Below are 13,459 nucleotides of genomic sequence, written 5' to 3' on the forward strand. Positions count from 1 at the left end.
TTTTAATATTTTAAAATTAGAAACATAAGACCAAAAGTGTTGAATTGCAGTGAAAGATATTTTCACCAAGAATGCTTGCTTGAGTCACATTTAAATTTAGTCACCTTTAACATTTCTGTGCTCCCCCTCCCACTCTCTAGGTCCACAATTCACTCTATTTCTACCAGTATAAGACTGGTCTGCCTCTACAGGATCTTATTCAATGTCTCATCGGGTCATGGCCCTGTGTTCTCAAAGAGCAGTAGAAGACACACTTTCAGATTCTATCATGTTGGAAAGGCTTTCAGATTATCTAGAACAGACTGAGTCTGCTGTCTGAGGATCAAACCAGGTAATTATGGAAAGAGTTCTCATCAGTAGGTTGGCCACTAGGTGGTAAATTCTTTGCCCATGGTAAGCCATGAAGCAAAGAAAAATAAAATATGGTTTTTAAATATTCTGTTTCCTCAGCAATAGCAGCATGGAAGTGGAAAGGGAGAATAGAGGTGCTAAGAATCACAGTTTTTAGACAATCTGCGTACATTGATTTAATAGTTGGCACTCTAACTGAAAAGCCTTTGTCCAGTGACCAGTGAATCAACATACTATTGGGAGAAGGCAGAAAGGCAGGCAACAAGCATTTATTAAGCACTTACTGTGTGCCAGGGACTGTGCTAAGCACTCCAAATACAGGCATAAAGTCTCTGCCCTAGAGGAGCTTATAGTCTAATGGGGGAAGACTGCATAAAAGAGAACTGAAAAGGATGGGAAAGGGGAAACTGTTTCCATGCTAAGGTATGGAATAGTGGGTATAAGGCTTGATTTGGAGTTAACAGACCTAGGCTTGAATCTAAGCTTCCTATTTACTATCTGTATGACCTTGAAAAAGTCCCATAACCTCTCTGGGCCTCATCTGGGCTATCTAGTCTCTGAGGTTGCTTCCAGCTCCAAGTCTATGATCCCATGGTACTAAGAACTAGTCAATATCAGTATCAGTGGGCTGGGATACATGCAATCAGAATACAAAATGAGGTTGCTGCCAAATAAAAGGAGGGCACTGAGTTTCTCAACAGAAAGGAAAACAAAGAAATTGGCAAAGCCCTTGGTATTGTTGTGTGTCCAAGGGCAATGCCTCACTTCCTGGGACACTTGGTCATCTCATCTTGCCATGTTCATGATGACTATTAGCAGGAAGCATAATAATAGCATTTTATAGACCAAGATCTGCTACGGGGGAGGCAAAAACATAGAGAAATTCTAAAAATTGACAAGATCTTCCAAACCAAATCAAGACATACTTTAACAACTGTTTATTTAGTGCAAAGGTGGTCACAGGGGAGGGTGGTGAAAAGTATGGTGGAAATACAGCAGTGGCCAGACCCCCAACTCTTGAGAAGATACCAGGTATCTCAGTGAGGCCTTCTCCCAAAGCATTTTATTTGGATTCTTTGTCCTCCCACAGTGTAGCCCTGCTGGATGATACCAGAAATCACAGCAAAAACGAAATGACAACAGCAACAAAACACCAAGAAGATCCTCCCCTCTCCCTCCGATCACGCCTTGACTGTTTGAGAGATGGAGTCTACCAGACACTGGTCATCACACAGCAACTGCCTTTGGTCATGCTATTCAGCCCTTAGTCTCTGTTAGTCTTGCCTTCCTACTCCTGAATGACTCCATCTCTAGACATTTTACCAGGTTTCCCAACTGAAGGCTGTACCATTAGCACATAGCTGTGTGTACCATTCCTGGCTCCCTGTGGATATGAGAGCTAAGGACACGATTGCTACCCTTCCATGTCTTCTTTTTAGTTATCCTAATCCCTCACGTTTAGCTCATGTCAGCCCCATGAAACTCTGTCTTCCCTTTAAATTCCATGAGCTGCAAATGCACCTACCTAAGTAGAGGCAGCTAGGTGGTGCAGTGGATAGAGCACTGAGCCTGGAGTCAGGATGACCCATCTTCCTGAGTTCACATCTGTCCTCAGACACTTACTAGCTGTGTGACCCTGGGCAAGTCACTTACCCCTATTTGCCTCAGTTCCCTCATCTATAAAATGCACTGGAGAAGGAAATGGCAAACCACTCCAGTGTATCTGATAAGAAAACCCCAAACAGGGTCACAAAGAGTTAGATGTGATTGAAACAACTCAACAACCACAAATGGGGTGAAACGCATGCACAATCTAATGGAAGATGTTGTCCAAAGAGAACATGAGGTCCAAACAGGGACATACTTCCTACTTAGAAGGAATATGATTCAGATTTCTGAAAGAAAGAAGTCAGGAGCTTACAGACTACTCAGAAATCTGGACTATATATCTTGAGACCCTTTTTGTCAAGAAGAGAGTCAGAAGTTGAAGGGCATAGTGAACATTAACTTGCATCACACACACCAAAAAATGAAACTGAGTATACCTTAACTGATTTAAAAAAAAAAACTAGCAACTGATGTGTGAGCCCTCAGAGATAGCTAGCTTTATGCAATCAAATCACTGCTTCTTTAAAGCAAAGGCCAGGACTGACATCAAATTAGAAGGAATAATGATGAGAAGATGCTGCATACAAATGTAAACGATGCAATCTGTCAATGCCCAAAATTGGGAAATGGAAGAAGGCAAAGATGTGGACCGCGGTAATCAATAATCCTAAAGTGTAATTTATGTAAAGCAGTTGTCACAGCAAGGAGACCACAAGAAACCCAGAAACCACCTTAACCAACACATTTGAAGAGAGGCAGGATTTTGTAGTGAATAAAGTGCTTAGCTTAGAATCAGGAAAACCTGGATTGAGGCTCTGTCTCCAACATACTAGGTATACAACCACAGTCAAGTCACCTCAACTCGGTGCCACCAAACAATTAAGGCCAGTAGCCAGTTTTCACTGGTTGAAGTATTTTCCACCCTGAAGACTTCTCCACACTAATGAAACTGTGGTTCCAATCCAAAAATTAATTCCATTAAGTTTCAATTATAATTACTACAATTATAATTACTACTACTGCTGCACTACAATTACTACTTCAATTATAATTACCCAAGATCGCTAGCATAGCATCTCGCAGCAGTCAGTTACACAACAGTAGTAGGGGACAGGTGATAGATAAGCCCTACTGACCTAGTATTTTCTGGGAGTCAATTAATTGGGAGATTCTTTTTGTTGGCTAAATAGCTCAGATTGATGTCACTTGAAGGGTTAAATGGGCTATTATAAGTCCATAAACTGCAACTTGGACATCTAGGTCAAACTGAAAATAAAAGAAACAAAAAATTTCCCTAGAAAGTGATAATCATAGTGAAATTTGATTAACAATTGTTAAATATGGTTTTATTCAAGTTTTTAAGGAGGGTATGTCTTGTTTTCAGTCATTTTCAGTCCTGTCCAACTCTTTGACCTCCTTTGGGGTTTTCTTGGCAAAGATACTGGAGTAGTTTGCCATTTCCTTCTCCAGCTCATTTTACAGATGAGGAAACTGAGGCAAACAGGGTTAAGCAACTTGCCCAGGGTCACACAGCTAATAGGTGTCTGAGGCCAGATCTGAACTCAGGTCCTCCTGTCTCCAGGCCTAGTATTCTATCCAATGCATAGTTCTAAAGGCAGCATGGTATACTAGACAGAGCACTAGACTTGGACTCAGGAAGACTTGAGTTTGAATCCCACCATTGTTACTTACTAGCTGTGTGACCATGAGCAACTCTGAGCTTCAGTTTTCCCATCTCTAAAATGGGAATAATAATAACCATAGCACATACCTCACAGAGCTATGGTGAGGATCAAATTACTTAATGTATGTAACTCACTTTGTAAAAATGTCAGTTATTACTGTTAGAGCCAATTCTAAAGGATCTTATGATGATTTTCTATTTGAAATGATTGTATGTGGTCTACCTTTGTTAGCATTTATACAGCACTTTAATATCCACAAAGAGTTTTATGTATGTTAATTCACTTGATCTTCTCAACAACCCTGGGAGGTAGGTGCTGCCATTATCCCCATTTTATAGATGATGAAACTGGTTCCCTTTGGTCAGCTGAAGTTAAGTGACTTGTCCAGGGCCACAAAACTAGAAAGTATATTTGAACTCAGGTCTAACATTCTCTCCACAGAACCACTAAGCTGCTACTGTTACGTAGAGAATTAGATGATCTCTTTCATTAATACAGACATAGAGTAGTCTGTGATATAATAGGAAAGGAAAACTTTATAAGTACTAAAAAGCAAACATTTTAAGACATTGCCACTGGGTAACTATTTATAGAGGACACAGATCTCACCAATTTAGCTTCTCTCAAGATTTAAACTTTCCCTAAGAGCTTTTCGTATAAGATGAGGAAAAAATACACATAGAAAACAGCAATAAAATTGTGATTAAAGATACTATCATTCTAATACATTTGCAAAGGTGGGGGAAATACTGATTTCTCAATCACTTTAAGGAAAAATCTGCTGATCTAGTCATTAGAGAGTAGCAAATTATTCAGTAACGGGAGACACAACTTGGAGGTGAGATTGACTTTGAAAATTTGCAAGTTCTGTTCATATTAAATTCTGTTAGGAGAAGCTAAATGTTTGATTTCTGAAAGCTTCCATATGGAAAAACCCAAGACAGAAGGTCTCATAGGCATCAAAATATTTTCAGCAGCACTTTTTATAGCAGTAAAAACCAGAAGCAAAGGGGGAGGAATGGTTGAACACATTGAGGTATATGAAGTTAATGAAATATTATCACACCACAGGAAAAGACAAACATGAGGAGTTCAGAAGACTTCCATGAACGGCAATGAGAGAAAGCAAGCCCAATCAAGAGAATAACAGACACAATGCTACAGCACAAACAAAAATAACACTGAAAGGAAACTGAACTCAGAGTATTTATAATGATTAATCTTGGTCTGGAAGAACAAATCAATCAGTAGGTATTTATTAAGGGCCTACTCTATGCCAAGCACTGTTTCGGTGCTGAATGAAATGTTTCCTTCTGCTTGGTAGAGAGAAAGTCCAGAGCCTAATTTGCCTATGTAAAGCACCTAGTATATGCCAGTCACTGTGCTAAGCACTAGGGATACAAAAGAAGCAAAAGAAAGTCCCTGCCTTCAAGGAGCTCACACTCTAAGGGGAGATAACCAGCAAACAAATATGTACAAAGGAGCAGTAATCAAGATTAATAAGAAGTAGAAATGAGAGGGAAGGCACTATAATTAAGAGGACTTGAGAAAGGCTTCCTGTAGAAAATGGAATTTTAGGTGGGACTTAAAGGAAGCCAATAGGCGCAGGTGAGGAGGGAGAGCATTCCAGGCATGGAAAACAGCCAGAAAAAAATGCCTGGGGCCAAGAGAGGGAGTTTCACTTTCATGGAACTTCAGTCAGTGGATTAAAGTGTACATGATAAACAGTAAGGTATGAGAAGATTTGGAATGGGGGGGGGAGGGGTTTAAGGGCTTTGAATAGATGACTCAGTATTTAATCATGGGGCAATAAGGAGCCATTGGAGTTCAGTGCCTGGGAGTGTGGGGGGGGATGGCGAGGTGGGGCGTGACACTTTAGAGTTGGGTGGGGGAGGTTTGCACTTTAGGAAAATGCCTTTAGTCGCTGAATATAGGATATATTGGAGTGGGAAAGACGCAGCAGGTAAACTCACTAGCAAGATACGGCAGTAACCCGGGTAAGGTGACCAAGCCTGTACCAGAATGGTGCGTTGTTGTGTCTGAGGGAGATGCTACAAAGGTGAAATTGTCAGACCTTGGCAGTAGACTAGATAAGGCGGAATGGGAGATAGTGAGGAGTTGAGGATGACTCCTAGGTGCAACCTGAGAGACTAGAGTTACTTCATAGGTTGGTTTTGTTAACTGTTTTCCTTGTAATAAGGATTCAGTGTATGGAGGGTGGAATATGTTATGAAATTGCTGATATATAGGCAAAGAACTGGAAACTGAGGAGATGGCTATCAAATAGGAAATGACTGAGCAAATGATGGTTGGCAAATTTCATGAAATGCAGTTATCCCTTCCACATTGCAGGGCTAGGGACATGGTGCCCTGTGATCTGGAAAATCCACATAAAATTTTTGGTCCTCCCTTCATACCAGAGAAGAAGTTTGATTTTTTTCTTTTTCTTTTGTGGAGTATATACAATACATTATTGTCAAATTTGGGTTATTTGGTCACAGGCTCTGGGTCATCTGCTGGCCTTTGCATGTCATCTGTGGCTTCCACAGAACTCCTCCCAAATTCCCATTTGATTTTTTTTATGCCAACCTGCAACTATCAAAACTGCGATGGGTAAAGTTGTGATGTGGAGGGGATAGCTGTATATTGTTGTGCAGTAAAAAGTGATGAAAGGGACAGTTTCTGAGAGACCAGGGAAAACTGAGAGACCAGTATGAGCTGATGCAGAGTGAAGTGAGCAGAATCACAATAATTTCTACAATAACAACAACGTTGGAAAGACAGAGAACTTCAAAAGACTTAAGTATTCTTACTAACACAATGACCAATAATGATTTATAGAACCCAAGAAGAAACATAGTAACTGCCTCCTGACATAGAAGTGAAGGATTCATGGTTAAGATTAAGACATATTTTTTGATTAAGATCAATTTGGACATGTGTTTTGCTTAACTACATATTTGTTGCAATATTTTTCTTTCCCCAATGAATGGGTGGATGGGAGAGAAAATAGATTTTTGCTTATGGAAAGTAATAAAATAAAATTTTAAAAATTACTGATATATAAAAAATAAAGGCAGCAGTAATTTTTTTCAAAAGAAAAGAAAAATACTTTTCAGCATTGGCTTGGTTCATAGAAGATATGTGGGTATATTTTCTCTTTCTGGAATCTCACCAATAAAGGCATTTAGGCTTCCTCCAAAGATTCTTGTTATTTTCCATTTCCTATTTGGTGATATTTCATGTTTTTTTTTTAAGCTGCCTTCCTTTATACCATCAGATATGTTGGGTGAAAATGCCCAAGTGCCATAAAAATGCACCAGCTACGTATACTATATGATTTTTAAAAATCACCTCATTTTCCATTTTGTTTAATTAGATCCAAGAAGCATTTATTAGGTATCTGCAATGTGATGGGTACTGGGATATAAAGATGAAAACAGCCTCATTTCTTCAAGGACTTTGCATGCTATTTGGGAACACAAGATATAAACAGTTAAGCAAATACAAGATAATCTGACGGGAATAGCATTCTAACCAACCTGAGGATCAAATAACTAGTTTTCTGTAGTTCGGAGAAATAAATTCACAATATTAAGCTTGGTTTAAATTCCTAAATAGTTCACTTGTTTCCCGCCTTACATTAGTCAGTTCACGCAGCTACAATGAGCATATTTGATCAATTTCCCGGGTTAGTAGTTCAGATTAGTTAAAGAACAAATCATAAATTTGGCAGTCTCCCCTCTTGTGGTACATCATTTGTCAATGAATCCCAATAAACACTAGGTGGCATAGAGATTGCTTTCACTGAAGAGGCAAAAGAGATAATGGATTGTACCACTCTCTGGTGACATGAATACTATGATCTATCTCTGCTGTATGGCATTGGAATATCATTTTCCAAAAAATACTGTTTCTCAGCAGATGAACATTGCCATTTTTTTTATTTGAAAATTGCCATTATGTCCCAGAAGACACAGTGTTCATCCAGGGAAGATTTATTAATGCCATTATTTACATTTTAATTTTTATTCTTGTTTTCCCATCACTTTGGTTTAGTTTGTTTTCGAAAGGATGGCACTCTCCTGGGAGGAAACAGAAATGGAACTTCCAAAGATTCTTTGAGGAACGATTGTTGCCTTTTCATGTGGGATTATATCATCCTATTTTCAGTGAAAAGTTGCCCATATGGGTGCTACAAACACACACGACATAATCTAAGGTCCCTTCTTGGACAACAGCGTATTGTTTCTAACTTTTCTTGACTGTCTGACATAGCAGCAGATCTTTTTTTGGCCATCACAATGGCACAGGGAACTACTTTTCTTTTCAAGTTACTGCTGATTTGATTTTTTTTAAATTGTCCTCTCTCTCTCTCTCTCTCTCTCTCTCTCCTCTCCTCTCCTCTCCTCCTCTCTCTCTCTCCTCTCTCTCCTCTCTCTCTCTCTCTCCCTTCTCTCTCTCCTGTCTCTCTCTCTCTCTCTGGCTCTCCCTCTTTCTCTCCTCTCCTTCTCTCCTCTCTCCTCTCCTCTTCTCTCTCTCTCTCCTCTCTCTCTCTCTCTCTCTCTCTCTCTCTCTCTCTCTCTCTCTCTTTGGTAGTGCACAGTTTTGGAAAACATTGATTAAAGTTTTCAGCTTCCAAATCCATTATTTTTGACATGGAACAATAATTTAACCTTTCTTTATGAAGTAAAAACTAAAAGGCTACTGATGTCTTTTACTTGCCACACTTTTAAACTTTGTTTCAAAGTGCTTTCACATACATAATCTTATCCCTACACTACCATGAAGGCAGGAATTATGTTATCCCCATGAGACAATGGAAAGGTCATGAGGCTGAGATAAGGTTAACCTGGTTAGTAGCATAGTTGCTTAGAATACCTAGTTTCCCTCAAAGCTCAGTTCAAGTGCTGCTTTCTACATGAGGTCTTTCTTGGTCCTAATCCCAGTTCCTGGTGCTTCCCTTAAAAATTATCTTATATTTATTTTGTGTGTATATATACACATACACACATATATGCCATCCATCTACATGCTAAGCCTTCTTTTCAGAGTTTGCAAAGTGATAGATGTCTTATCAGTTAGTGATCTATTAGAATGGCCAACAACTACATGTATGTACTTTATGTCTGTATACACATGAACATATAATACAAATGTGTGTGCACACATATACATATACATGCACATGCATCTATATTTACATACATGCATTTACATACAAAGGAGACCATGTGTCCACTGGTGACTGACTCATACTATGCTCTGGTCAAACTCCCTCTGGAACCTTCTTTTCAGTTCTTTGTGCCAAATTTTGGGGAGGATGATTACATACACATACATACATACGGACACATACATACATATATATGCATACATATGTGTATATGTATTACTTTCTCTGATTGAGTGTAAGCTTTTTGAGACATTGGGTGGCTGTCTTTTTGTCTTTGTATCCCAAGTGCTTAACACAGTAAGTGTTTACTAAATACTTAGTAAACTGGAACCCTGCTCTTCCTACTTCCTGGTGTTTATTAAATACTTTGTATCCCAAGTGTTTAACATAGTAAGTGCTTACTAAATACTTAGTACATTTCTGGAAGCCAGGTCTTCCTACTTCAGTAGTGGGGTTAGAGGATCATGGTTTTAGAAGCGGAGGGGACCTTAGAGGTCACATAGACCTTCCTCCTCACTTTAGAGAGCTGGCGCAGAGTAGTCATGTGCTTTCCCTATTTTCCTTTGAACAAGGAAGGATTTATCTTCATGGGTTGCTTGAAGGTGGATTGGGGATTTCTACAAAAATGCTTCTTTTTACAGCTTGGTGTATGTATGTGTGGGGGGGGGGGCGGGGTGTTAGGCTATATTTTTTTTTCTTCATTCAAATAGATCAGCTTTTTACTGAAGCCATTTATCTACATACTAAGCCTTCTGTTCAGAGTTTCTGAGGTTATGGATGTCCTGTCAGTCACTGACCTATTAGAAGAAATGGCCAGTAAATGTTTTTAATCATTTTTATGCGCACCTTTGTCGCCTCTCTGTCATTCTTTCATTACCCTGGATTTGTTGAGCTCGAGCTCTCTTCACAAGCTATTTTTCAAGAAATCAGTAAAGCTTTCACTAGAAATTACCTCAAACAAATGAAATTCCTCAAACATAGTCACACTGCCCAAACCCTTGTGCTTATCTTCTCTCATAAATGAAAAAAAAAAAAGAGGCAAGGTCATGCTTTGTCAACTTTTTTACTTAGAGATGACCAAGGGAAAGCTAGTGTGTACTTAAAATGGCAATATATATTCAGAAATTCCTCCTCTAGGTCAGCCTAAATTTATACCTGCTATGTGCCTCACACATGCATTTTTGTGAGTAGAATTGCATTGACTGGTTACTCTGAGTCATTATTCTAAGAGTGTTATGATTCTGACCTTGCCATTTCTCTAAGGTCATAGTTATCATCAGCCTGTGAACTTGGGTTCAAGAAATCAACTCCGTAATTATAAAATTTAAGAGAGGTGAGATCAGATACTAGTTCATATGAAAAATACGTAGGGGGTAAACGTAGACTTCAAAATCATCATGGGTCAACAGTGCAACGTGGAAGCCAAAAAGCATCACATGTCCACTAGTGACAGATCCACTGTACTCTGCTCTGATCAAGCAATATCTGGAGCCTTCTTTTCAGTTCTTTGTGCCAGATGTTATGGAGCACAATTATAATCTAGAGAATGTCTAAAGAAGTGCAGCAAGGATGGTGAAGGGCCTTGACACCAGGCCATGTAAGGATGTGCTGAAGGAAACCTGAGGAAGAAAATATAAGGGATTAGACTTATTTTACTCAACCTAAGGTGGCAGAGCTAAGAACAAAAAATGGTAATTTCAGAGAAACCATGCAGACTTAATGAAGGGGAAAGACTTCATCCTAACAATTAGAACTGTTTGAAATGCAACGGGTTGCCTCAGAGTATGGTAGAATCTCTCTCACTGGAGATCTCAGATGAAGTCTGAAAGACTTCTTACTGTGTGATATAGAGGGATTCTTATTCCAGTATGGGCTGGACCAGGTGGCCTTGGAGGTTTTTCACATCTGAGGGATTGGCTGGCTCTTGGTAGTTTGTAGGCTGAAAGAAAACTGGAGAGGATGTATGAGTTTCTTGGGGAGGCTTCTTGTCAGCACAGGGAGAAAACAGAAAAGTTAGGGTAGGAAGTTCACTGAATGACTTTATTACTGGAAATTTACCAACTACATCTGGAGAGCAATGAGGTGGGGAACCTGCAGCCTCCAGGCCACACGTTGCTCTCTAGGTCCTCAAGCGTGGCTCTTTGGCTGAATGCAAACTTCACAGAACAAATCCCCTTAATAAAATGATTTGTTCTGTAAAACTGGGACTCAGTCAGAAGGCTGCACCCAAGGGCCTAGAAGGTCACATGTGGCCTCATGGCTGCAGGTTCCCATCCCTGGACTAGATTTTTTTCCTCTGAAAAATTGAGGACTCTTGTTTTAAAGAAAAAGTCCCATAAAATTAGTATTTTCTCTAAGTCTAGAGAAGTATTTCACAAAATAGAAATATCAACAGGAGTATTCTGGCCTAATTCTGGGAAAATTGTGTCCCAGCTATTTTTTGTTGATTAAGAAAAACCTTTCAATCAGTAGAACAAACAGCCATTGATCACATAACTCTCCCTGTGGTAGGCTTTGCTTAAAGTTAATAATTAAAGGGTCATTGAACAGAGTTTTGTTTATGGATGCATTTGTCAGGGAATCTTTCATGATCTTAAAAATTCATTTGAAATTCCTCATTGGAATTTCATTGGAATAGATTTTTGAATAGATAAAGTCTTATTTTCAGCCCTAATAATTGCATGGCATTGTTATGCCAACTATACCATTTCTCAGTGGATAAACATCCCTCTTCACCACATTCCACATTCTCTTTTCATTTAAAAATTACTATTCTATTAGGAAGTCATATTGGTCACCTGAGGAAGATTTATTAAAGCTTTCATTTACATTTTAATGCTTTCTACCTTTAATTCCAAAGATAATAATGGTAGAGGAGTAAAGTGGGTTGGTTATATAAATTTTAAAAGTCATTTTTAAAATGCTAACCAACATGGAACTATTGGAATTACATTAAACAAGTAATTAGATAGCAAAACTATTTTTAGAAAGAACATAAGAATGTCAAAATACCCATACAATGTTAGACTAATGAACATGAATCAGGCAGTCTTTCTGATGAAACAAGGGACATTTTTGTTGAGAATGTAACATCTTCTCTAGAAGAGGGAAGGATGGACTGCACTTGGGATTTGGAGTTTTTTCTGCTCATCTCCTGAGGCAAAAAAAAAAAATATTCCCTGGTTTGAGATTGGAGGAGATTGGAGGAGATTGGGGGAGATCCCACAGAAACTTCAAATTCCCAAAGTCTATGCAGGTCAAGGTCATTCTTCCCCCACCAAAAATGCCCATAATGAGAAAGGAGAAAATCCAGTGAGACTTACTGATCTGGGTTCATATTACCTCTCTAGACAGTGAAAAAATGATGGTTCTCCAAAGGTTTCACTGCAGAGGGAAGAATGTCCTAGAAACTGAGGCAGAGAAATTCCAATCACATGTTCTTGGAACTATATGATCTCACTTGTGTGAATTTTCAGGGTTGAGGGAGGAGGTTGGTTGCAAGAATCATTCCCAGCTCTTCTGATCTAGAGCTGGCCTTGTTGTGTTTGTCCTTCGTTCTCAAAGAGGACCATGACATCAGGGAAATGATGACATGACTTGCAGTTGATTTTGATTTGAGTAAGGGAAGGCTGTGAGAGGTCACCAACCTCACTTTCTCTTCCAGAACCATCTGGGTCCAGTGGCCAGATGTTCACTAGGACAACTAAAGATGGCCCAGGATGCATTGTGAGGCCCTGGCCCTTTCAGGCTAAGGTCTTTCCAGGTTCTCACTTTGAGTGAGGTAACATCCATTCAGTGAATAGGCCTCTTTTAAGAAGTTAATCAAGGGATGGCCCCTTTAATGAACACTCCAAAAAAAAATCAAACTGGAGGGGAAGACCCTCAGGGTTCCTGGCAAAAGAGAAATAGTTACTATTTAGTATTTACATTCTCTCTGTGCTAGGAGGACAGGGACCTATTATCCAATCTATGAATTGGGTTTAAGGCTTGGTTTTTTGAAGAAGAAATCTAGCCAGTAAACCCAAAGTTAAAGAGGCAGCCTTCAGCCATGGAGATTGAGCACAGAGAGGAGGCAGAGGCAGAGGCAGAGGCTTCGTTCTCAGTGAGGACCATGACATCAGGGAGATGATAACATGACTTACAATTGAATTTGATTCGAGGGAGGGAGGGCTGTGCAAGGTCACCAGACTCACTTTCTCCTCCAGAGCCATCTGGGTCCAAGACCTGGCATTAGAAATGAATGAAAACCACCGCATGGAAGAAAGTTTCCTCATCTATCTTTCAGACCTCTGTTATAGCTTTTACAACTAACAAGGAGTTTCCTAAAAGGAGAAAGGGAGAAAAACCTTTCCCCTTCTAGTCCAGGCAGAAACACTGTGCCCTGCCAATCCCAAAGGGAAAAATCAGCACTTAGCACTGTGCTTGGCTCATAGTAAACATTTAATAAATGTTCATGGTGTGCCTGAATGATTCTTACTTCTGTGATTGTATCATAGGAAGTTTCGAATGGTAATGGGATCCTCTTCAGAGGTCTCAAATGTAGGCTGAATTACCACAAACTGGACATTGTAGAGAGGATTCCTACTCAGGTATGGACTGAACCAGATGGCCCTTGAGATTCTTACCATCTCGGATTCTG

This window comes from Trichosurus vulpecula, chromosome 5, assembly GCF_011100635.1.
Source record: "Trichosurus vulpecula isolate mTriVul1 chromosome 5, mTriVul1.pri, whole genome shotgun sequence".
In the NCBI taxonomy this organism is placed as follows: Eukaryota; Metazoa; Chordata; class Mammalia; order Diprotodontia; family Phalangeridae; genus Trichosurus; species Trichosurus vulpecula.